Source organism: Lutjanus erythropterus, chromosome 10, assembly GCF_056507025.1.
Source record: "Lutjanus erythropterus isolate fLutEry1 chromosome 10, fLutEry1.hap2, whole genome shotgun sequence".
Taxonomy (NCBI): Eukaryota; Metazoa; Chordata; class Actinopteri; order Lutjaniformes; family Lutjanidae; genus Lutjanus; species Lutjanus erythropterus.
This window is the reverse complement of record NC_139326.1, coordinates 30,862,258-30,888,973: the sequence shown is the minus strand read 5'-3', so window position 1 is coordinate 30,888,973 and position 26,716 is coordinate 30,862,258. Positions and strand designations below refer to the sequence as shown.

At 39.9% G+C, this 26,716-nt stretch overlaps 1 long non-coding RNA gene across 1 annotated transcript in view; it reads left to right on the top strand.

The window, feature by feature from the left end:
- The first annotated feature begins 5,712 nt into the window (after window positions 1-5,712).
- The window catches only part of LOC146320685 (uncharacterized), a 48,677-nt gene continuing 27,673 nt past the window's right edge, over window positions 5,713-26,716 (top strand). Inside the window, exons 1-2 of the long non-coding RNA XR_014771508.1 lie at window positions 5,713-6,109; window positions 24,437-24,532. This is a non-coding gene — a long non-coding RNA (uncharacterized LOC146320685). The remainder of the gene's footprint in view (window positions 6,110-24,436; window positions 24,533-26,716) is intronic.

Sequence of the window (26,716 nt, the reverse complement as noted above, 5' to 3'; positions counted from 1 at the left end):
TGATTCATTTCAAAATCTTAATTTTAAAAGAATTTAAATATAGTAATTCAATTCTTTAAAAATGTCACAATTAAACCAGTTTTATTGCGATTCTTTCCATTAAATTATTGATTTGAGAGTAAGTCTGAAAAGTAATTGTCTTTATTATTTATTATTAATAATCCTATTATAAAGATATGTCTTTAAAAAAAAACACGCAAAATAATAATAATAATTAAAAAAATGCAATCCCCTCAATCAAATCCAAGTGTTATAACGTGTTATTACGTTGTGTTCTCACGTTCCCTCAAAAAAGTGAGCTCGACACGTTTTGGACAGTGTTTTAATCTCACGAGTAACGTAAGTAGTAGAGTGGGTAAAATGTTATTTACGTAGCAGATTACAAAGTGTTTCATTAAAGGGTTGCAAGAAAAAAAAACGAAAAAAACGTAATGTATTGTGACGCACCATCGTCATCAAATGTTTTAGTGAAAGTGCACAAAATCGAAAATAACGAAATTTCTCAACATTTTGTACTTTGCCTCTTGAAACACTCTCTAATATGAATCACAGTGGCCTACTCAAGAGACCATTTATATGACATTGCTGTGTGTTACTGCAATATTCTGTCTCTGCTGCTCAAAAGCGACCTTTGTGCTGTTTTTGTAGCTTATATTTTTATCTTGACAATTTTCCGGCCGCACATGAATTCCTCTGCACCGTCTTGTGGGTTGGCTGCTCGAAAGCATTTTCGCAGGTTTTAATTAGGCCGCGCTGCACGAAGTCCCTCTGCTGCCTCATTAATTTAACCCTACAGTGGATTTTGAGGGGTTAATTCTGCGAGCCTGTGGTGAATACGGCTGACTGTAGTCTGCACAATATAATTTACTGTCTGTCAGAAATCATCTTTAGCGACAACAGTTATTCTCACAATTTCTCAAAAGGTCAAACTGACGCACGACATGTCACCGTTTGAACCGGTGCCTTAAATCTGATCCAGCTCTGGTTAACCTCTACAGAAACGAAGGAAATAAAAAAATATATACATATATATGAGTCAGAAAATATGAGAAAACATGAAAGAATGAGCACAATAAAGCCTTAGTCTAAATCAAAATATACATATATAAAAACATCATTTTAAATGTATTAATAACCCCAAAATGCCTAAAAACTAACAGAAGTGCGTTTTCATAGGCTCAGATTTAGGCTACAACTGACGCATTTTCTAGGTCAAGTGTAACATCCTATCAAACTTGTCAGTGGCAGTTTAGCCTCAATAAATATATATATTTTTTCAAGTTAATTATACACGTCTATTAAATCTCACACGCAGTAATTTGTATGATTAGGGGTGGGTGGGGTGGTGCATGTGCTCCAGTGGCAGTGGAGGATGCATGGCCACGTTTTCACCATCGACATTCTACAAAACCACCACTAGATGTCACCGTTTAGTCGTCTAGTCGAGTCCCCCTCTAACCTTCACCCTCCTCATCCTCATCCTCATCTTCGGTCTCTCCAGAGCTGTTCATGTAGATCGAACAGACACAAATAAGCCTGTGTACTCATCGACCTGCTGCACGAACATTTTCTCATGGTCAGCGTCAGACTGAGACAGAAAATTCCTCTCTTTATCATTTAAATATGAACATTATTGTTTAAAATCAGATTATAAAAAGAGGGATACTTTGTAATGTAAAGAAAAATACATCAGTGGAATAATAATAATAATAATAATAATAATAATAATAATAATAATAATAATGGAAACTTTCACACATACTGTATAAAGAAGTACATGGACTTCTGTTTGTCCTCTAAAAGGACAAAACCTGTTCATTCACATCTTAACAACTAAAGGTACTGTTTAAAAAAAAAAAAAGCCTGTCTGCTTCTTTAACGTGAAGGTGTTTCATTACACCAATTTCAAAACACTGTTTCCAGTGTCAGACGAGGCTCGCCTTCTCCTATCACAAACTGCACCTCATAGGCTGATGCTGTCTGGTCTAAAAATGGAAAGAAATATCTATTTTAATATTTGATTTTTGCCTCAGTGAGGATTTCTGTAAAGAAAATGACGCCACACGCTTTATTTTGCTCGCCACATTTTAAATGAAATTGACTATTTTATTAAATCTGCAGCTGGTCGAATTATTGACTCACATTACATCTCCATAAGAGAGCATCTTGATAGTCTATAAGAATAAAAAAATATATATATAGCTAAATAAGAAATGTTGTCTTATTTTATTTGTCCCCGTTTCAAGGCAAGTTTTGAGTCTGTAAAACGTGTCTTTCTTGGACTCGAGGACGCGGCCTGATGGCTCCTTTATTATCACAAAAACGCCGTTAAATTAAAAACAACCAACCCCAAGTCAGTTAGTCAGCAGGAGCTGAGAGAATACACGGAGTCCATAAATTGTCTCTCCCATATGTGTATTCAAATGAGGCTGCTCTCCTCTCCAAACCCATCACAAACTCTGCTCCTGTACAGTCTATGTTCAACACCACAAACATGCGTTTTAAAGGATAAACTAAAAGACCTGATGTGTGTTTTAACCTGCTAAATGTTGAAGTTCTGCTTTCCCAAGAAAGGAGTGGTGTTCACGAATTATTCAACCTAAAAAAATCAACCCCATGGCAAAGAATAAGAGGTTACATTAGTTTTGTTATATCAGCTACAAATCACCTCCTTTTGCGACTCTTTCCTATATAAAACTCCTGTAACACCATTAAAAACAAAACAAAAAACGACTTCTTATTAGAGGAAACAGATTTTGTTTTTCTTTTAAAGCAAAAAACGTGAAACAAAACATACTATTAACTCTTATCTAATCGTTTACGAGCTTGCTTTTTTTTTTTTTAAGCTAAGCCAAGGAGTGTGTATTCTTATCCTTATGTATATGTTAGGAGGTGGCAGTGTGATGGAAATGTTGGCAACACAAGAGAGGATGATGAACGGATTATTTAAGCTCCCAGGGAGCAGCCTGAGTAACGTAATGTTCCAATATTTAAAGGTAGGATTTGTCGAGCTGCTCATAAACGCACCAGAAAGATACCAGGACGTCAAATGTCGACGTTTTGGGTTGATAAACGTCCCAAGCACAGCAAAAAATAATGAGAAAATAAGTTAATACATGCAGAGGGCAGCGTCTCTGCAGATACGTACACCACCACACACATTTAGTGCAGATGATGATTGAAAAGGATTCTGTTTATATGAGTCTATACCTTATGTTTTTAAGGAAAATGTTTTATCTTGTGCCTTCAAGAAAAAAGTATCCTAATGAGTGGCCTTAATGTGACTTTTCAGAGTGAGGAGTCCTGCCATCATAGGTGGGGTAACGGACTCCTGTGGCTTTGAATATCTTTACGTGAGCCAACCTGACCAGTGGTGTTGAGCCACGAGCAGTTTAAGAGCAGGGTTCAATGACGAGGGGAGTAGCCTGTAGGGGACTGGATGGATCTGCTGTCTGTGGCTGATAGCAGAAAGTTTGTCCTCTTAGAAAAACGTCCCAACAACTCAACCAAGATACACTGAGACACAGCAGCAGCGGCGGCACAAGTGGATTTTTGTTAATTGGAGGTAAGTTAAAACGTTTGATTTAGGTTGTGAAGATGCATTAAGTGCAATTTGGAAAAAGAGAGGAAATGACAAAGATAATAGAGATGCTTAAATGGAAATATCTGACTTCTACTTTATATTGTGAGGTAATTGTGGATATTTTTCTCTTAAGCGCACTGCACTTGCAGGCGCGTCCCTGGCACCGCTGTGTGCGCGCACGGACGCACCGAGGAGACAGCCTGAGCGATTGTAGCCTAAATGTCAGCGCTGCGTCACTGGATTTCTTACAAACTGGGCAGGAGACTTTTTGGTTATTAGTTTCCACACAAGTCTGTGTGTCATTTCTCTTGATCTGAGGCAGCCGCTCTCCATCTTTAAGTCTCACCTCTGAATCTGCTCTATTGTTTGCCCACCAGACAGCTCTTTGTTCATGCATGCTGGATTTGAGTATTCAAAGGCTTTCGGCGATTTACATTTAAAAAATCATAACTGTTAAGACCAAAATATCGCAGATTTCATGTCATTGCAATCAAAATCACATTAAAGTATAATTTTCATATAAAATGTGCCATTTTATGCAATATATATCATCGCTATAATAGGCTAAACACGGGGTTTACATCTATCTAAGCGCACAAACATGTAAAATAAAGACTGAGCTGTAAGTATGTAATGCAAATCTACCCACTGAATATGCATCAATATTAAAAATAATACGCACACCAGAGCCAACGGCGTCGGAGAATGTGAGAATGGCGGAGCGGGGTCGTCTCATTACGCATGGGCGGCTTTTCCACGCATGCAGGAGCCGCCGCGGTTCCCCTTCTCCTCTTCTTCATGTCTCCCCGTCTGTCCCGTCTGTCTCACATTAGCGAAGCCTCTTTTGGAAAAAACAAACAAGGGCTGTGTCGGCAATCAAACACCCAAAAGAACCTGGCTGCATGGCTGGGGGGGAATTACTCCGACTGCGGCCAGGCAGGACTATGTAGTAAGCGGGATTTGCATATTTTGATGCGCTAATTGCCTTGATGTATTTAAATATGGCTGCACGTAGCTGATATGCTTGTCTACGTCATTGAACGTGCCCTCGCTGTTAAACTAAAACGTGAATCCGGTTGAATCTAATGGATACGCCTGCAATTAGGCAAAGAAGGAGGAGGAGGGGGAGTAATATGAGAAAGGATGCTGTTTGCTGTCTTTTCAGTCACATGATGATTTTATGCCATTTTTGCAAAGAGATTCAGAAAAATAATTTGTGATCGGTGAAAATGAAAGAGAAGGTTTAGTCTGATGTTTTTGAACCAAACGCATAGAGGACTGGTGTTTTTGCAGAGCAAAGACGTTCTAACTCGTTTTTTTTTCTTGCAGAAAAAGTCGAGCTTTATAATAAATTCACAAAAACAAAAAAGTGTGTCATCACCAAGAGAATTAGCTGAGGCTACTGACAAGTAGGTCACCTCATTCTAACTTTTTTTTAGTGTGTGTGACAGATTTCTCTTATCTTTCTCCTCTTTCTCAAGGCTGTGTGTGTGTGTGTGTGTGTGTGTGTGTGTGTGTGTGTCCACTTTTAGGGGGGGCGGGAGTCTTATAAGATTATTAGGCTTCTGGGAGCTAGGTGAATTCATAAGTCCAGTGCAGGCCCGTACTGTACACACACAGATCCAATCAAAGCCTTTTGAGTGAAGTTTAAACTGCTGAGTGTTTTTTCCTCTTTTCTTTTTATTATGGAGCTGATTCCAGACTTAGTTTGGGAATTGCATGTAGCAAATCATTTCCCCCCTCTGTCTGCAAACCGGTAAATGCGTTCCGTTTGTCAAAGCGTGTTAGTGACGCGCCTGCAGCAAATTCATTACCACCCAACTGCGAGGCTCACTTCGTAACCTGGTCAGGGGAGAAGAAGAAGAAGAAGGAGGGGAGGAGAGGAGGAGAGGAGAGGGTCCAGCACGCCAAACCCCGCGAACAATGCTGCCTCAGTTCGTGCGTGCAACAAAAGAACCGAGGGAACTTGTTTGAATTTCAGAGCACGTCCTCTCCTCACACAGAAGGATGGACTTTACATTCCCTCCTCTCCCCCCATCGCATCCCACCTCCCCCCCTCCTCCTGATCATCATCATCACCCCCTCCCTTCTCACCACCACCAACAGGGGGAGAGAAGAAGAAAAAAAAACTTGCACACTCTGAGAGCTCAACTGTGCATGCACTTTTCTATTTGGTGCTTGTAGACGTTATGGGAAAGTTGTCTCTCTCCCTCTTCCCCCCATCCCTCCCCTCCCCTCCATCCCTCCCCTCCTTCTCCCTCTTCTCTTCGTCTATCATGTGCTCGGGATATGCTCATGCCTTGCACAGAGCAGCTGAAGCACGCCTAATGCAGGCTACTGAGTGTTAGCGGCAATTTTAAAGTGATGCTGCTGCCCCCCCACCAAATAATACGGGCTGGGATATTTGAGGGGAACGTATACCACATCACGGTACACACGGACCCAACTGAACGCCGCTCTTCTTCTGCTGCTGGCTGTTTGGGACGCTTTCTGATCGGCTGCAGTGATTTGACTCACCTTTAGGAAGTAAGTGCAACTTTTGTAGCTGCTTTAATAGGCTGCGTGGAGGCAATCGTGTGCGTAAAGGTTCCCCCTTGTGCGCAAAAGTTAAATATGACGATATTGACAAGAAATATGTAATATCTGTGGTTGTTTTGTTAAGGACTGATAATTTGTGGCAAGATTCCAAGTATTTAGGAGGAAATGTGGGGTTTGGAAGTGTGAATATTTCCTCACACACTTTGAAATCAGGGCGCACTGATTAGACTTTTGTGGCACCTTTAATAAGCAGCTCCAACTGACCGCTAACTTAGTAAAGTCTGCCTCAGCTTTATGATATATATTAATGCTGATTACTTTAATATCGTGCACTTTATGGCCTACCTCTCTCTAAATTTCTGCCTCCTTCAATTAAGTTCACTCGCTCGAGTTTATTCGGCAGCAGATGCGTCTCTAGTTATCTGCGTCTAGACCTCTACTTTTAGGGGGAAAAAAAGATCTTGTTAAAACTGGCGTTGCTTAATTTTTCATTATTATCAGGCCAACATACAAGGCATATTTCAATATAAGTGAAGACTTTAGTGTGATCTCGATAGGAAATGTGATTTCGTGAGCGAGGTGTTTCAGCTTGTTTCAGAAAAAAATTGACTAATTTACGCACAAAAGACACCAGCAAATCATAAGAAACTGCAAGATTATCATCCTGTTTTGCTTCAGAAATTTAGTTGTAATGTTGTGCTGAATTAAAAGTCAATAAGTTCGTTTTTACATTGAATGAAAAACGTCACCAAAATCGTCACACAAAGTATTGTAAACAAAGCGTTCATTGTGTTGTTTCTCCATGCGTTATTACGCACGAAAGCCTCAGTTTGTTCTTATAATAACAACTGATAATACGAATATTATTGCGCCCTTGTAATATATTTTTTGGCTTCTCAGCACTGTATCATTAACCTTCACGGAAATCCAGCTTATTATAATTTCAAGAGGATCAGCAGGTTGTAAGTTTAAAAAATGGTGTGCTGTGATTAAAGCGTGGCCTCTGTGTGGGAGGCCTATTCTGAAGCCTCCTTTACCCTAATGAGGTGCGCTTTATAATGTTGATCTTAATGATATCAAGTTGGCCTTGCAGTTTACTATTCATCAGAGGGACAGAATGGTTGTGGATGTGTTAAAATTGGCAAAGCAGAGAACTAAAGAGATGGACAATGTGTGCGTAAATTTGTGAATTTTGAATATTTTCCATAGACACATTTGGACAAATTGAGCCTGCTTGCATCATATACTGCAGATGGAGAGTATTATTTTAGAAGGGATGATAGAAGAAGATAGAAGATAGAAACAAGAATGCAGGAGCTTTGGCTGAACATTTAAGGGAACATTTAAAGTGCTGTTTATAGTAAGTAATCCCTCACTGAAATGCACACAGGCCCTGTGACTCATATTTGCTCATTAAAACACCTCTGCTTCGCCCCTCCCACCCACGAAGCGAGGAGAGTAAACTTGAGAGCAGATCTAAAACTGTAGCAAGTGAATGGGACACCTGAAGAAAAAAAAAAGCTGGTGATGCCACTGACAAATAATACGGCGTTAATTTAATCACCTGATAGTTCATCTCTCCTGCACACACACATATTCTAACTTTTCCCCCTTCGAACATGGGAGTGTTTTAAAATCAAACTTGTGCACATGAAGGTACTGACTCGGTCTAACCTGCAGTCGCATGCTCCTGCGCATGATCCATCACATGTTCCCCAGCCTGTTATTGTTGACTCACTTACAAAGATCCTATATATTGACCCATTTGTGCTGAGCTATCGGTTAACTACTTACATTTCTGTGGGGAAGAAAAGTGAGCGGGGTTAACGCGCGGACAGGGTACGGTGAAGCGCCTGGGCTTCATATATCTACCGCGGGAGGCGACTTCTTCTGCCTTCGCCAGCTTGAATCTCATCATTGTAGTGAAGTCGAGCCTTCGGATGCGACGATGACAAAAACACACGAGGCTGGTGTGGATTTCGACGCAAAAATCGAGACCGTGGGAGCAAATCTTACTCCTCCAGTGGAAATGAGAAGGAGAGCAGTGAGCAAGCAGCGAGCAGCGTGTTATTATTGCGAATAGAAAATATAGAGCCTTCATTGGAGAGACAAGAAGACGCTCAGGCAGCTCCAGGATGCTCTCTGGTTCATTTTTATTGTTTTATCTGCTCGCATCCTCTATTAAAAGCAGCTCTCAGTCTGTGTAAAACAAACATATGGTTTCCCTGTCATCCATTTTCATCCCTGAAGGCTGCTGCGATGCAAGGCGGACTTATTCCAGCGCGCTCTGTGTAATGGATGGAGATGCATGGATAGGAGGGGTGCATATGCGATTTTTTTCATGACATCATCGCAGTTACATTGTCGTGGTCCGAGGCCTTTGACCTCACCGGGGTTGGTCCATATTTTGGCCACCCCCAGCCCCCCTATCGGTTTGGGGATGGCCCTTATGATTCCCCCCACCACACACACACTCTTTTCTCAGACCGAGCGACCATGCAACCTGCAGAACGGACCCTTTTTGGCTCATCGGCTTTATCTCTTCCTTTCTTGGATGTTGAACTTGACACTCTCTTGCCCCCCTCCCTAAAAAAAACCAAAGCAAGCTCCTGTCTTTATAATCCGAAACATTTGCGTCGTAATTCCCTGCGCCGTTATTGCACTTCTTTCCACAGGAAACCGGATTTCCCCCCTCTTCTCTGCCGTGTTTCTTCTTCTCCGCCGGCCCTCACAGGATATCTATTGCTACTGCCACAACGACTTAATAGAGGCGAAAGAGCCTTTTGTGGGATTGGAGCTATTTGCATTGCAAATTAGGGCCCCTGTGCAAGGATGACTGCACCTTACCCGCGATTTTCAAGGCCTGTACTTCAACTCAGTAATATTGGTTAATGTCAAGTGAATATGACATTAACATTGGGATAATATATCATTTTTTTCTCCAAGAATTGCCGCCTTTTTACACCGGGTGTGTAACAGCTCGGGCTGTGCAATAGTGGCCCCTCAATGGCTAAAAGGGAATATATGAGGAATATTGTGACTTTAAAAAGGATCCTGATGACTTTTTGCTCAATAATTGTGACAAACGGAAACTTGGAGATCTCAGAAGAGGAAATGTTCATGTGGATTATTGCTGAAGATTTGGGAAGTGGGTTGTTATCTTTGGTTATCTAGCTGTATGAGTGTTCTGCTCGTCATAAAGCTAGATAACCGAAAGTAAAAACTACTTCCAGACTCGTCGAGGACTTCAGAATTTTCCCATGGACCACAGATTACAGATGCTGCTCATATAACTGACTTTATTTTGAAATTATTTGATTTATTTTGTCATTTGAAGTTTGACGGGGCAGCTTTTATTGTGCACTTAATTTAATTGAACTTTTTTCAGAGCTCATAATGTATGTTATTGTTGTACACACACACTCTCACACACACCAGACTGCTCACACACTCTGAACTTCCCTTCCAGGACAGGACATTGCATGTTAGTATTTATAGCCTTTAACATGAGGTGTGATTTTTACATTTATTTAATTTCAAAGAAATGTAAGATTGGACATTTCTTGGGATTGTGTGAGAGTGACATTTAGGGGACCCACGTGTGCGCCTCCATGCTTTTTTATTTCAGCATGATCGAGTCTGGCCAGGAAACGGCGCTGGCATCCCAAACAGTAATAATTAGGACGTATAGTGAAGTGACAAAAATGGAGAGAGAAGGAGGGAGAGGGAGAGAGGTGGGGGTTAGGAGGAGAAGGAGGGAGGTGGCAGAAGAGGGAGGAGAGGAGGGGATTGTGGGGATGTGTGTGTATGTGTGGGGGGGTCGGGCCTGCTTAATTGATTCCGTTAACCGCAGTGCAGGAGATGTGAACGACTGGACGATCCCATTCCCACGCTCGGTGGGGCAAGTGGCAATGCCATGCCCCGGCCCAATATGACAGACAGCGCCGTGAGGGCCTGGATGGGTGGGGGGGATGGAGGGGGGATGGGGAGAAGGAGTTGGATGGGGGGGGGCGACAGGGGTCATGAAAAGACGTCAAGTGCACCAGACTCATCTGCATCCCCAAAGAAAGAGGCGACGTTTTCCCAGCCCCAGCAGCCGACGCGCCGGGCGCTCCTAAAAACTTGGAGTAGTAACGGTCCTGAATGCGTAATGTCTCACCAATTGTACTGATAATGAGGACTTTGGGTCAATTATCTTAAAACTATGCGGGGTTTATGAATTTGAAAGGGATGTGCTGCAAGTATGTAATCCTGCGTGGCCCCCACTTGAGCGCTGAGAATTAGTAACAGCGCAGATAATGTTGCACAAAGAAAGTCTGGGGCCGTTTGAATAGGTGACATCTAGGTGCATTGTTTGCATTTGAACTTGAACATGAACAGAGAGTAATTTGAGATTAAAGTTGCAGGGAAAAAAAACATTTAGGAGGACATTAATAGTGGGATACATGCAGCAGAAAACATAAAAGTAGAATATTGTTGGATCATTAGTTTAAGTGGGCATCTAAACTCAATTTTAATAGGTTAAATGATTCCGCTCTCAAATATAAAAAAATATATAGTGTAGTTACACATCACGTAGGTTATGCGAGTTATTAAGATGGATATTAGGGTTTAGAGACTCTTATTTGGGAAAATTTACTTTAAAAATAACGTTTTAATAAGAAGTTTTGCACTGTACTGTGCTTATTTTTAATCATAAATAAGTGACGTTGTTCCCCCTGCCCATACACACAGTTTGAGGTAGCTGTATCTGTCAGATGATAGGCTGTTTCAGGCTAGACCACGTGTTTAAAACAGGCCCTGATCGTTTTAATGATGTGCTCTGACAACGCGAGAATAAATTCTCATTACGTTTAATTTCCAGTTTAAAAAAATATCCGATTATTAAGTCACAGTTCAAAGTTCAGCATATGTTCAGATGGCTATTTTGCACCAGGAGGATTATTCAAGTGCAGTGTGTTAAACAGAGTCATGCACAGTGGCTGCTGGATTCAACACCACCAGCCTTTTTTTTTTTTTTTTTTTTGCTTGAAATAAAAAGGTCTCTCGCCGACTTTCTCACACCGTCAGACAAAACTAGTGTCTCTTGTTCCCCGACCCCTGTCAAAGACATGCACACAATACCGGGTCGTTTACCCGAAAGAAAATTTGAGAACACAATTTGGGGCAGAGCAGCGCTGAATAAAACAAGTCTTATTGTCCCCAGTTAAGTCGATTGAAATCGTCGTCTAGCTTTATGAAAGGGAACACTGTTTTCAAGTCTGGGGGGGCCACACTAAATGTCAAACCAAAGAGGAGGGAGGAAAACGTAGGATCTCATATAATTCACAAATGTTTCCGCAACAGCACATTCAGGATGTCTCTTACAAAAACTAAACATAACAGAGTATTTTCTCTACTTATTTTTTTATGACAACAGTGGCCTGTTTTATAAGTTCTTCACACAAGCAATAAATTGCAACAAAATGTGCTCTTTTATGTTGATATTCAGATTATATTTATCAGATAAAGTATATTTTTAGAGGTTAAACAGTTTATACACAATCATCCCTCCAGAATACTAACCTGTAGGTCCATCCTCTAAAGGTAGAATCAGCACAATTTATCCAACTGTTTGTAAACACACCAGAAAGATAGATTGTTGATTGCTGATGAAGTATATTGTTGAATTTTATTCCCAGAAAGTCAGATACTGATGTTTTGGGTTGGTAAAACGTCCAGGACAGAGCAACATAAAGAGAGAATAAGGAAATACAGGCAGAGGGCAGGGCAGATACACACACATTGTATTTATGTAAGCTACACATTGTTTTCTTGAGGAAACTGTTGCATAATATACCTTTAAAGTACAAGTAAAAAGCACCATGGAAGGGCTGGGCAATATGGACAAAATACAGCAATAATTTATGACATATACATTGATATGCAATCATATTGTAGGGATGACTTTTGGTGCTTTTACAAAATATTAAATAATCATCAGTAATGTGGATAAAGTGACTAAAAGGGTTATTGCAAATAACAGAACACCTAAAACAATCTTGTAAGTGAAGAAAATTGCACCACTTTACTGTAATGCAGCCTTTAAAACCAAGAACAGACAACACTTATGCCATATCACAATATAACAATATCCAAAATCTAAGACGATTCCAGAGTCCACCCAGTCAATAGGAAATGCAATGCAATGCTGAGATGTAGTTACTGTTAACAAGAGAGAGCATCATCACATGTCTCAAACAGCTGCAAATCACACTTCATGCATACCCCCCCCCCTCTCTCAGCCACTTTCAGCATCTCTGGGCTGCATGGAGGAGAGGTGCAGTATGGGTTGGCAGCGGTTTGCATGTTTTTTTACTGCCTGTCTCTGGAGATTGAGTCAATCTCACCAATTTGGTCCACATTAGTGCTTTTTATGAACACTGACAACCACAGCTTCCTCGGGTCTTTAAAAATAATGAACTGGAGTCTCTATTTGTGATGATGACGTGGCCTCGATGCCTAAATTTCAAATAGTGTAAAGGCGCATTGCTATTCGTTCCTGTCTCTGTAAGTGAGACTAAATTATTGTGTCCTCTAGTGTGTGAGACGCCCAAAATTATGCTTTTACAGTATATTATTTACAGCACATTCCTGACATACATGCATGCATGTTGCAGAAAAAGAAGGCCCTCCCTGCCATTCATTTCCCAGCGCCCCATTTCCATATATTTATAAATACAGGCGTGTGATTTGACTATGCGTGTAGAAATGGGTGGTGACGGTCCCCCTTTCCTGTTACCCTTAGTAAATGGGGGCTACGTGCTCGGCTGTGTGCCCTCCTTCCATGCTCACACACACATACAGTGTGCTGCAGCCATTGTTGTCACGTGACGTGTTGAGTAACAAAACCATGGCGACCACGGAAGGTGTTTTCATATTCATTGGACGGGCAATCAGCATATTTTATGTGAGCGTGCCCGGGGTTTTTATGTGCTTCCCCTGTGCCTGTGTGCTGCTGTGTATAGCAGGTGCAGCAGCAGGTTTATAATATGTATCGGCCCAGGGTAATTTCTGGGCCAGACAAAGGATATGAATATAGTCGTCATACGGGTGCCATTTGTTAATATATGTGTTGCATGGCTTTGTTTTTTGGCGGCCTTCTCACAGATTGTTCTGCAATAAGAAAGTGGTGGATATGTGGCGTATTTTTCAGCAAGGAAACTAAAAAACATGGAAAGGTGCCAGTTCTATTGAAGCTTATGGGAGATGCAATGTCAATCATCACATTTGGAGACCTACAGCAAATAAATGAATGTGCACATTCGGCAAAATCACTCAGTATGCCATTCTCTGAAGTGTGTTCTTTCATTTCTTAGAAGCATTTCTTCATCGAAGGTCATACAAGGTAGATATTTTGGGTTTTAGTGTCCTTCTCCATGCATCTCCCATAAGCAAACAAAGCATAGTATGTTTGTTAGTAATGTGATGACCCTTTTTTCTTTTTTAGTTTCCTTGTTTTTCAGTAGGAAGAGTTACTGTATTCAGAGCGTCATCTGCGCAATTAGCCAGCTACTGTCAAAATTAATTATTCCGGGTTATCTGAGCAGAAATGCAGGGTTATTTTCATCTTCCTCAGGCTTGCAATGGTGCAAGAGGCTCCATGTGCATCTCCGTATTTGCATGCATGTCTGTGTTTGCATGTTTCCTGTGCATTTGTCTCCACGATTAACTGACCCATGCAGGCGTTTCAGCCAGCTAGTGAGGCCACTACATCATGTTGATGAAGGGGGGGAACAATGGCTGTGTCTCAGTCAACAACAACGTCTGTCTGTCTGGCTTGGGCCATGTCTCTCTCTTTCTGTCTCCTGGACATGAACTTGAACTTGAGACAGGCAGCCAGACACCATCTGTGCACCAGGGGTAATGAATTCAGTGCATTCATGGCTGTGGAGCAAGCCAGGCCACCGCCACCCCATTGATGAGCAGATGACCCCTATAGTCTGAGTTAGCTCTTCATCACTAATAGAATTCAACAATACCAGCTGGTAGTAGGGGAGTTTATTTTGGATGTTTGCCTAAAAGAGAAATAAGAGTAGTGGTGGCGCTCACATGCATGTGTGCAGAATGCGTGTTTGCATGCTTTGTGTGCTTGTCAGTGTTTGAGCGTGTATGCATGAAGCCCGGAGCTGGGCGATAAGGACAGAATTAAAAATGACAGTATTTTTGATCAGGGTTGGGTTAGGTCAATTTGAAATGTAGTTAGTTACTAAACACAAATAATTTTTTGTCAACCAATGTAATCCAATGTGAATACTTTGGGAGTACTTTTGGATTACTTCAAATTCCAATATGGAAAATACTGCACCCAAACACACAGACTTCCTCAAACAAATCCTCCAAAAATATAGTATATTTACAAAGGATGTGGGCAAATTCTTCACATCATAGGTGTTTGGCAGCAGAGAGTCTTATTTTGAGATGATAAGATGTTTCAGGCTAGATCATATAGACAAAATAAAATATCACAATATTTTTAACGAGGTTTGGGTGTACTTTGAAATGTCATCTGTTTCGGAATACAAATGACAATTTTTGTAATTTGTAATGTAATATGTTGGATTACAAAAAATGCAATGTAATCTAAATATCATGGAATTACTTTTGGATTACTTCAAAATCAAACACTGAAAATATTGCACCTTATACTAAAAATGGATGCAACTACAAAAATTTTAGTCTCAAAAATAATAAATATCTCAAAATATTTTTTTTTTCGCAAACCGGAGCTCTAATAGAGTCAAGTCATAGCAGCTTTATCTATATAGCACATTTCATACAGCAGGTGTAAACTCAGTGTGCCTCAAAATAAATGCAAAGACACACGACAAAAACATATAAAATAGCATGTAAGATTAGAAGATATTACATATATAAAAACATATAGGATAAGATAAAACATACAGGATAAGAAGGTATTATTATCAAACACACACACACACACACACACACACACACACACACACACACACACACACACACACACACACTTTAATCCTGACTAAAAGCTTATGATAACAGGTATGTTTTTAGTGTGCTTTTAAAAGAAGACACTGTAGTGCATTGGTTATCATGAAGAAAATGTCATAAATTTTAAATTGTCATCTTATAAAGTTGTAATCAAAAGTGTAATCAAGTAATCCCTGACAATGTAACTTTAATCTAAGTGTACATTTTTCAAATGTAATCTGGGTTGATTGTAGATCATAATATATTATTTGTAATTTGATTACGTAATCCCACTTACATGTCATTTATTGCTACCCAACCCTGTTTTTGACCAAATACCTCATTATAGATATTGCAATACTATTGTAAGGATGTCTGTTGAGAAATTTACACCACTTTACTGTAATTCAGCCTTTAAAATCAGGAGAGGACAACACTTATGCCATGTCAAGATGTAACGATATACCAAAATCTAAGACTATACCTGATCTCATGCCCAGCCCTACATATCGCCCTGCATGTTTTCCCTCCTGTTTATCCTCTTCTCACCATATAACTTATGCAAATTAATCGACATCTACCCTTTCCCTTCCATATACTGTCCCCTTTCCCCATTAAAGCACTGGCCTGCTATTTTAACGACAGCGCCATGTTGAATTTATTGCCCCGATAATTGAAAGGGCCGGTTCAGTATTCCCCCTGATAAAGGGTAGTAAGTGAATGAGGCATAAACGTTAAACAAGCCAGGCACAATGTTGAATTCCTACAGGCCCTCCTTCTCCTCCTCCTCCTCCTCCTCCTCCTCCTCTCCTTCTCTTCCTCCAGCTCGAGCTTCTGTCACAATCACAAGCACACACACGCATGCGCACACACAATAAGGCTTTTCCCTCTGGTTGGTGTCGCCACGGCAACGGTAGGTGAGATCACCGTGCGCATGGCAGCATCAGCCCCTGCCAATGCAGGACAGATTCCTGGTTTCTGTGAGTGTATGACGGTGTGTGTGTGTGTGTGTGTGTGCATGTGTGTGTAGAGTGCTCAAGAAACTAGAATGCCACCCACTCCCTGTCTCCACGGCTCAATGTAGATACATATGATAGGGTTTCCTGTCAGGTAACCAACCGTATATGCATTGGTTAATTGAAGTTTCTCTACTTTCTTCCAAATATTGAGGTCATGATGTTAATTTACCTGCTGAGAGTCAGAGGTTGAGGTCTGCATGAGGCAAAACAAAATCTGAGGTTCTACATTGGTCCTTTCCTCACATACTGACTCGCAAACATTCAAGAGGTGTCACTGGCTTCGTTAATGGTGTCACTGGCGATTAACAGCGATCCGATCGACCTCCCTCCATAACAGAGCAGCCAGCCATAACTTGCCAATAATCCACTGAGGAATGTCATGGTTGGGCCCTTTTTAATGACATCATGCATGGCCACTTGAGCGTCTTGTGGGGACCAGCGGGCATGCTGTGCTCTGCCACGCTGTATGGCCCTCCCCTTCAGCTAACTGTGTGGATATGCATGGCAGACATGTTAGACAGGCACCTTGGGATCATTTACGCACCATCAAAGATCTGTTCTATATGTAATATAATGTGATTGTGATTGAAAGGGAGTGAGTTGTGCAGATTTGTTGTTATTTGGCATGATGAGAGTATTCAGCTACTGTAGTATTGAAATTACCTCTTTGATACATAGTTACATACAGAATACTATGCAGTTATTAGGTGGGTGGTCAAACTTTTACAGTTTTACTACCAAGTTAAACTTAAAACTAAAACTGAGTCCCAGAAAATGCGTCAGTGCATCACTACTTTCATGACACAGATGCTCCAGGACAATTGTATGATTATCTCTATTATGTAAGGCCAAAGTGAAACCAGAATTTTGTCGTCCCAAAATTTATACCACTAATTGATACCTTAGTCTATATTTTTCCCAAACCTTATTAATATAATCTCTACATCAGTTTGCATGCTGAGTACTGAGTGACCAGTATTTGTCAAACAGGCTTAATCTAAAAGGCAAGAAAGTTCAAATGCTCATACAGTTCTGTAACTATTTTGATTTAAGAAGAATAGCAATTTTATTTTGTAAATGAATATATTCATAATCATCTGTAGACATTATTAAGATAACACAGCGGTTATTTTGTCTCAGTGTTTTTCTAATGTATACACATGTAAAATTGTTATAATAATTTGTTTAATTGCAATGTGCAGTGAAAACATTGGTATGTGAGCTGATAATAATGTTTGTAGTACCCCAAATTTTAACATAACTTGGAGTCTGCTTAGAAGTAGGGTTGTAACTAACAATTATCTTCATCATCGATCATTAATCAATTAGTTGTTCGGTCCTTTAAATGTCAGAAAATGGTGAAAGCTTTTAATCAGTGGTAGGTGGTATCCAAAAATGTCTTGTTTTGTCGACAACCCAAAGATATTTAGTTTACTGTCATAGAGGACTAAAGAGAATTTGGGCATTTCTTATTAAAAAATGACTCCAAACCATTAATGAATTGTCTAAAATAGGTTAATTCTTGCAGCTCTTGCAGCAACAATGATGATTCTTGCAGTCAACATACTGTATATCTACTGTCCACATTTTGATACAAAATCAAACCATAAAAGTTACAGGGCTCTAGGTAGAATATGAAACAAACGCCACATTACACACTGTCTACCTATATTTCCAATGATAATAATGCTACAAACCAGTATGATGCTCTTTCAGCTATGTAGCTGCATGATTAGATATCCAGACTGTGGCAGCAGCACTGCACAACAAGGCTGTGTGCATAAGTGCTATTTTTTGCTCTACATGTCTAAAGCTGGCTGCAGCCTGTCTTCTAGGATATCTGTGCTCGGCTGGCTTTTGATTATGCAAATACTATGCACCATAAATAAATTAGTATAATTGCATCTGAAATATGCTTTGAATCTCCCTCGAAGATGAAAGGGTGTAAATAATATATTTCGTGTCACTGCATTATTCATCCTCTATTAATTACAAACTTCGGGGCGCTCAGTCCCAACATGCCATATGCTATACTCTATATTTAAGTGGTGCATGTTGTTTTTTTTATATACAGTACACTGTATGTATGCCCACTATCTGTCAATATCAGGGCACTTGTTTCTAAATTATAATGCTAATTATCTCTCGTTGTATTTCCATTCGTAAACTCTTTACACTATTAGCATAATGTAGTTTCTAAATCTTAACTGGCTTTTATTGTTGAAATAATAATTAATGTTTAAACAAGCTCCAACTCACACAGCATACCTGCATTCATAATCTGAACATCCTGATTTTTTTTCATATTATGCATACGCACAGCTGCATTATGTGCCGTTTCATAAGAGGAGGGGCTTCAGAAAACATTAAATAAGCATAAATACTGTAGACGTACTGCCACCACAATTAAAATATGCCCGTCTTTCCGCTCTTTGTAAAGCATATGGTATTGAGGCCTAGATGCAATTTGAATACGGGGGAACCATTTGAAAAATATATGCTGTTCGGCAATTAAATTATATGGGCTCTCGGACTGGGGAGCCAGTACCAGTGCATATAGAATAGTGAGCAGTAGTTGCTACGCTCGCATTAGCATCTGGCCCTTTTATGTAAATTTGATGAGAAAGGACTCATGCATATACACCAGGGCTGGGGTGTACTCGCCTAATATCCTTATTAGAGAGGGGTGAATTAAATATTTATTAGGGGGGCGAAGGGTTAGGAAGGGGGGCCTGTCCTGTGTTGTCGTGAGGACCCGAGGTGGAAGAAGAAGGGGGGAAAGGGAGGAGGAGGAGGTTCTCTACGAGTGTCTCTCTCTGCCTCAAGGTGCCACCATCTTAAGGCGTTTGGCAGTAGTGAGAGTGTGAGGAGGGTAGACCTAAAATGTCCGCTGGCATAGACACGCGCACGCATACACATTAACGCATACAAATTCTCCGTGTGCTACGTGGACAGGAGCGCACAGCTCCTGAAAGTCAATTATTCAATTACTGTCGTCAGCTGCTCTGCATGCTGAGTGTTTCATTTGCATGTATTAATTCCCTCGATTACTGTCACCCACGAGATCGGCCTGTGTTTAGCTTTCTGTTGCCCGCCGTTTATTGGGTACGAGCGCTAATATTAGCAGCATGGTCGTCAGAGCCAAACAGGTTTTAGCTAATATTTAAAGAATTCCAATTTCTCAGTATTTTCAGGCCAAGAAACAATTACTAGGTTTATTTTTATTGAGTTCAGTTGGACAAATCATTGCAATAGGACACAAAAAGCAATGCAATTTTAAAATATTTCAAGTTACATATATTTGTGTTCATTCACAGTGTTAAACTGTTAATTAAATTATGTGATTACCACTTTTAAGTTCCCTACTACATCATAGAAATAAAAGTCAACATATTGCACATATCACACATGTATCAGTGTACTTAGCTTAAAGGATAAAGGTGCAGCATTTTACCTTTTTAGAACAGTTAGTGATAAAACTTTCACTTTAGTAAGAGTATAGATTAGGATTCACTTTTTGTCAAACTGTTACACTAAAAAATGAGAATTCAAACACTACAGAACAGAGAAAAAGAAAGGAAGTCGGTGACAATATTACCAATTTATGTTAATCAGCACTATAACTGTTCCCCCCTATCATTTTCTGTCTCCTTCTCTTTGGCTCACTCTCACTGTCACACACACACTGTAGCTGACCTCTCCTATCTGTTAATTATCATAAATGTGCTTAGTGAGGCGGCGTACACACTCTCACATACACATATACACACACACGTATTGCAGCGCACAAACACACATTGCTCAGTGAGATACAGACACGGCATTAGCATTCCCTTTCATCCTGAAGTGCTCCTGAGGCATAGCATGAGGAAGAATGTGCAGGAAATTATTCAAGATGAATTATAACACACATCATCGCCATTTTTCTGGCATCGACACACACACACAGACGCAGGCACACACACATATATGCAGTTAAACAGGATAGTATGTTATCGGAGGTTTGATACAATTAGGGTTTTGGTTTAAATAGGTTGTGATGTGTAAATTTCACATCTTTATTGCTTAAGATTCATCTGTATGGCATCATGTTCAAATATTAGAAGTGTGTTATGTGTGTGTGTGAATAGTGTGTCCTTGCGTAGTCACCTTGTTGTCCCTTTTTTACATGCATTAAGTATACATAGAATATCAGCTGTTCTACTTCCCTTACCTCCCTGCTTCCTCTGATGAGTGGTATGCCCCGGCGTGCTGCCAAAGAAGTGAGAATAATTAAGCGGCTGCGTGTTTGAGCCTGGCGTTGGCTAATGGATTGTTACCGGGAGGAAATGAGACAGGCAGCATGGGGGAGCTGGGTGGCAAAGCAAGACCTCGACTTTGGATAATGAAACACTGAAAGCCACCAGGGTGGAGAGTAGACACACACCTCTCGTAAAGGAAATGCTTTTGTTCTATGACTACTTCTTTTTGTCATATAGGTAGGTGCTGTCGGTGGGGAGTCGCACAGTGTGAGAAAAGGCACAGTTATGCATCACTTAAATCAAGATATAGGTAGCTTTTTCCAATCTTCCTTTATTTTATACAGCGTTTTGAATCAGTGCAGCTCACTGAAACATAATATTTCCACTCAGTGGAAATAATCAACTGTGCTTTATTTTACAGTACACTCACCAGCCATACTCTGCATCAAACTGGACAAAAAATAAAATGTTCTTTATTATACAGTGTTAGACCTTTTATAAGACCCTTATTAGACTTTATTAGAGGGTAATTAGGGACATATTACAACAGAGTTGTACTGTAAACTAAAGTGAAATCACATATCTGCTACTTGAGACACCTCTTCTTCGGCTGGTACTGTACAATTGGCTGAGTAGCCAAGACTGATGCCAACTTCTTTGATCAAGTCACATTATCTGCCTACAGTACAATAAACAAAACCTCTAAACAAAATAGTCCTCCACTTCTGTCATTTTGGCCTTTACTTTGTAAATCTGGTTCACATTTTTTTTTTAAATAGGGAAGTAGCAGATATGTGATTTCACTTTAGTTTACACTACAGTTCTGTTTCAATAAGTCCCTAATTACACTATAACGAAGGATTTGATACAAAACCTTCTTGTACTGTAAAATAAAGTGCCACCAAATAATCCTTGTAGGTCTTGTATATATTCCTCTTATCTTACATTGCCTGTGTGTGTGTGTGTGTGTGTGTCTGTGTGTGTGTGTGATATGTATACATATGCAATTTGCATCAGATTTAGCATCATCTGCATCAGCCCCTGTTTTAGAGAAAGCAGGGGTTGATTCTTGGCACTGTCGTCACCAATGTAACACCCACCACCCCCAACCCCTCACCCACCCTACACACACACACACGTAGGCTAGAAGCAGAGTAATGGTGGGGAAAGGGGGGGGGGGGGGGGGGGGGGGGTGGTAGAGAAGCAGGAAGGAGATGGGATGAGACAAGCCACACAAGCCGCAAAGGGAACAGGGTGAAGGTGGAGGGGGGAGTGCTGTATAGTTACCCTAAACCCTGCCGTAGGGCTCGAAACACACACACACCCACGCATGCATACACACACACACACATTGGTTTGCCACACAACCGCAAAACACACTCAGAACAGTGTAGAACATTGCAATAGGGACTATGAGAATATGCTCTGTATAAAGATATCCTAATTGTTCTTATTGGCTCTTCTTGAAGTGTTAATTGAATTTAAAGGTTATGGTTGTCTGACATGTATGTTTTTTTTTTCAGGATCCTTGATTTGAATGCATTTCTTCCATTTGTATTTGATGAAATAACAACATCAATAAAATGGAGAACTAAATCAGATGACTCTTGTGTGCTTGTATTATTGATTATTGCCACGTAGAGCCCAGTAGCATCCTGACATCGTGCGTGTCAGTGCACATGCAAGTGTGTGCGGTGTGTGTGCACTTTGATACGGAGCTCTAATAAAATGTGGCATCTGTCAGTTTGATATTGACATGCCAAAAGAGCCTCACGATCACTTGGGAACACAGCAGGAAAGAAATCCAGAAGAAAGAAACCACATAGAGTTACATACTGTACACTGTATTACTGTATACATCCTCCTAATGAGTCATAACTGCCATATGAAAAAAAAAAATCCTTTTTCTTCAATTGTATGACAGAAAGTGATACTTAAATACTGGAAACTCACTTATCCTGCTCCACTGCTACACTGCAAAAAGAAATGTCTTATTATTTAAATGCTGACAAGAGAATTGACCATTGGAAAGAATGAATTAAGTCAATTTGAAATCATAGGGGGAGAAATATTTCAATCATAGAGTGCATTAAAAGCAGTTTTTGTACTTGAACCTTTTTATGATCAAGTTTTTGGTTTATTTGTTTTGTTTTTGTTGTTTGGTGGCACAGGAACATAGCTACTGAGTGTTCACAATTTAAAAGATCGTCTCCTTGTTGAAGGCATATGTGATAGGCATATTAAATAGGTTGAAATCATATTTAATATATGATCTGTCATTGAAGCAAATTGATTCCCCTGGTCTCCACCTCCTCAGACTTGAGGAAGCTCATGCAGGCTGCAGGAACACTGCAGGAGCGCAGGATGAGTGCAACATTATAATTTCACAATAGCATTGATCAGCTTGTGATAACTGCCCTTTGTCAATGTAAATGCAGTTATCCTGAAAACACAATTCCACTGCTCTGAAAACACACACTCCAGAGTTTAAGTTCAGTCACTGCCTGTCTTCTGCCCGTGAGACTCAATTAACACATTGCTTAATTTAAGCATTAAAAACATCTCCTTCTTCTAAAAGATTATTAATGATTTTTTACAACTCATAAATGGACATTACTCATGTGACAAACATTCAGCATTAATTTGAACTCTAATTAATGTGAAAGTGACAAATTAAAATAGTGATTCCAGCCCAGAATGGAGAGGAAGACACAGTGTAGCTTTCTGGGCGTTACATTATATATGATACCATACATTCGTTTTAAACAGTAATTTGAAAATGTAAAAGACAGTTGTCAAGACATTAAACCAAAGATTTGTTGGTCTTTACAAAACAAGATTTAATCATCTTACAATGACAGAGCTGTCAGTGAAAAAAAAAAGAAATATCTAATCAGATCATGACCTTAAAATTGAAAGTAAAACAAAATTGTGGATTTGGAGAATTGTGACACCCTTCTTTATATGTATTTAACATATTTCATTTAAGTTGTTCAAATAAGATGTTGAGCTTGTGAGCTTATGTGGAGTATATATGTGTTGTTTTGTGTCTTGTTTTGCCATTGAGATCGTGGGTCTATGTTTTGTTGATGTGGAAAGTGTGTATTGTATATAATGAGAATTACACAATGAACTCTTACAGTCTTTGGATAAAAAACATAGTAAAAATAAATCTTTCTAAAGTCAAAAGAGCATTTTTTGCAATTATTGTTCAACTAAAAGAGGATTTTTAACATATGACCAGTTTTTGACTCCAAGAGAGAGAATGTCAACAGTCACATCTGTACAGGGTTAAAGGACAAAATTGAAAACAAAAAACTGAAACAAAAAATCCCCAATTGTTTAAGGATGCGTTCAAGTTCATCGGCATGTCGCTGTCTGAGGTCAAAAATCTCAAACATTTCAAACGCACCATTGCCTGTCGCCATCTATTATAGTCACCTTTGACCTCAAATGGACTTGTCCTTTGGCCTTGACATTTGACTTTTGACCTCCTCACTCCAGCGAGACGAGGCAGAGGTCAAGAGTGGTCGGGTTCAACAACATGGCTGCTGACATAGTGTTAGCATGCAACAGAATTAGCCTGACTGATTAGACTTTGCCACTTATATCAAAATTATCTTACATATTTAAGTATCTATAAATCAATGATGCAACTTCAGACATCTACGATAACATTTAAACAAGGTTTCATGTTAATATTTTGAAGGATGAAAAAATATCCTCCCATGACCTTCAAATGATCTGCAAACCTGCTGCTGCTCATGTGCCATTAAGGTCCCGGGTTTGACTTGCTATTTGTGGCAAACTGCAAAGGTTGAGACGACATTTGCACAAAGTTATTGCCAATTTGAATTCCTGCTGCAAGTAAACTTAGCTATGGTAAATGCTACCTCTGTTTCCTTCTTCTGCCATATAACTGTGCATTTGCTTTCATCTCCTCTCTTTTTACTGGAAACATGTTAATTGTGATTTGCTCAAGAGAAGTTATTCAACATGTAAAGGTTACCTCTTGGTAAATGTATTTACTGTGTGTGTGTGTGTGTGTGTGTGTGTCATTGCTACAGTGATGGAGAAAAGGAGCTGTGGAGAACTACAGGCAGACGGAAGTGGAGGGCCACACAAGATCTCTGGGATTTTGCTCTCCACTGGACCCACATGAGGTGAGCTTAGGTTAATAAACCAAAGTGTGTGTGTGTGTGTGTGTGCAGTATTAGACTATGGGCTAAATTATTGTTTGTGTATTTGCCTGATTTACGTTTTCGTATCCAGCAGACAGCCTAAATTTAGCCTAATCACACAAAAAACTGGGAGACTGGGGACATTTTTACGTCTACTTTCATAAATCACAAAATAACTGAAATTCTCGTGTCATCCTTTATATATCTATCTATCTATATATATATACATATATATATGTATGTATATATGTATACATACATATATATATTTACTAATACGGACATAACTACAATGGTTGTTGTGGCAAGATTTTAATTATTGGAATTGAGTTAAAGGTAATTTTACATTTAAATTTAGTGAAAGATGTTTATTTTCTAACAGAAAAAAATGCACAAACACACAAACATAGTTCTTACATTGGGCCATATTGCTCACCTGATTTTGCAGCCATCATTAAATCTTGTATGCAAGCTATATTAGCAGTTAGTTTGTTAATGTTAAGGTTTTTTTTTTTTTTGTCAACTAACTAAACTAAAAAACAGGGTTCAACATTAATGTCCTTTTCTTCTCCATGTTTGAAAGTCTGAAAATAGCATTTCTACATTTTTTCCTTTAAAAATTACTTTAATGATTACTCAGTTATCAAATGGCTTTACCATTTGCCTGGTCAGGCAAGTGAGTTGCCAGATTTACTAGCCCAACACACTTTCTTGCTGTGGTCAAGCAGGGAATCCTTATTGTTGAGCCTGGCAGAGTTTTTTTTTTTTTTGTTGTTGAAAACTTCCTGAGTGAGAGAACCCTACTGAGCATGTGTAGAGTAAGCGTCATCACTCTAGCTTGTTTCTGATCGGAGGAATTGAGTATTTTATGATTGCCCCTTGTTACAATTGCCCCAGGTCTCCCCCATTATTCCAAAATGTGGGTTTGCTGTGACCTCTGGTAATTCAAGGACAAACTGAGTGTGTGTTTTAAATGAAACCAACTCTAGGAATTTATCAAATCCCCAGAACACTCAACAGATACAATTTGTTTCCTTAGATTTATCTGACAAATGGAAAAAACTTGATTTTAAATGCTGAAAATGCTGCTAAAACAGCCAAAATTCTTTGTTGGCAGGAGTGTTTTTCCCTTCTGTGCCGATTTCTCTGCTGATGTGTGAGTCTGTGTCCGTGTGTGTCTGTTTGCCTGCAGCAAAGTTAGTCCATGTGTGTGTTGGATGAAGGCATAGATGTTAGTAGTGGTCCAGAGGACACAGTAAACAGAATAACAGCGGTTTGAAGGGAGCTCAGGCGATGTGATCGTGGGCAATATCAAATCCCATGACCCATTCTTTGCCCTGTGGTCCATACCAAAGACAAGAAGCACAGGGGAAACAGAGGTTACTGTTCACTGTTCATCATCACAACAACACAACACACACAGATACACACATAAACACCCCCCCCCACACACACACACACACCAACAGTAGCTGCAACCAGGAAGTGATTTCAAAAATTTCCTCTAGCCATTGAAATCCATGCGGTTACAGTAATTGCCCTCCGCCCCGGCATTGTTTGCGTTGCGTGCAGGACATCTTGTTCTATCAATTAGACCTCCAGCCGTTATTGCATGTGACATTTTACGTTATTGAAGAGACAAACATTTTAATGAGCCGGGCTTGCTCTCATGACAAGGAAATATTTATTAAATTAGCGAGCAGCAGCAGCTGATTACCATCTGTGCTTTCTTTATGCCAATTTTGACCCCATTTTTCATCCAAAGAGTTGAAATTATTGACATCTGTCAGTAGAAAATATACAGTGGTACTTAGGATACGCTTATGCTCTTGATGGCGAGAAACAACAGTGGCACCTTTGGTTTGAGCAAATTAAACCAAAGGAAAACACCCCAGTGACTCTACTGTACATGTTCTGTGTTGGGAGTTCGCGGAGTTAGACGTTTATTTCTTGGTGATGCTAAAAAGAATAAGTGGCTGAAGAGAAGAGGTGGTATGTCAGCGCCCATGGGCCTCAGTGTGCGGCGGTGTTACTCATCCTAATTACTCCCAATACTCACACACATTTGGTGGACTGCTCAGAAGGGCCAATTAGAAGGGCAGGGCAAGTCACTGGGTAGGAAAAGTCAGCGCTCAAGTCTGACTATACCACAGAGAGATGGCGTTT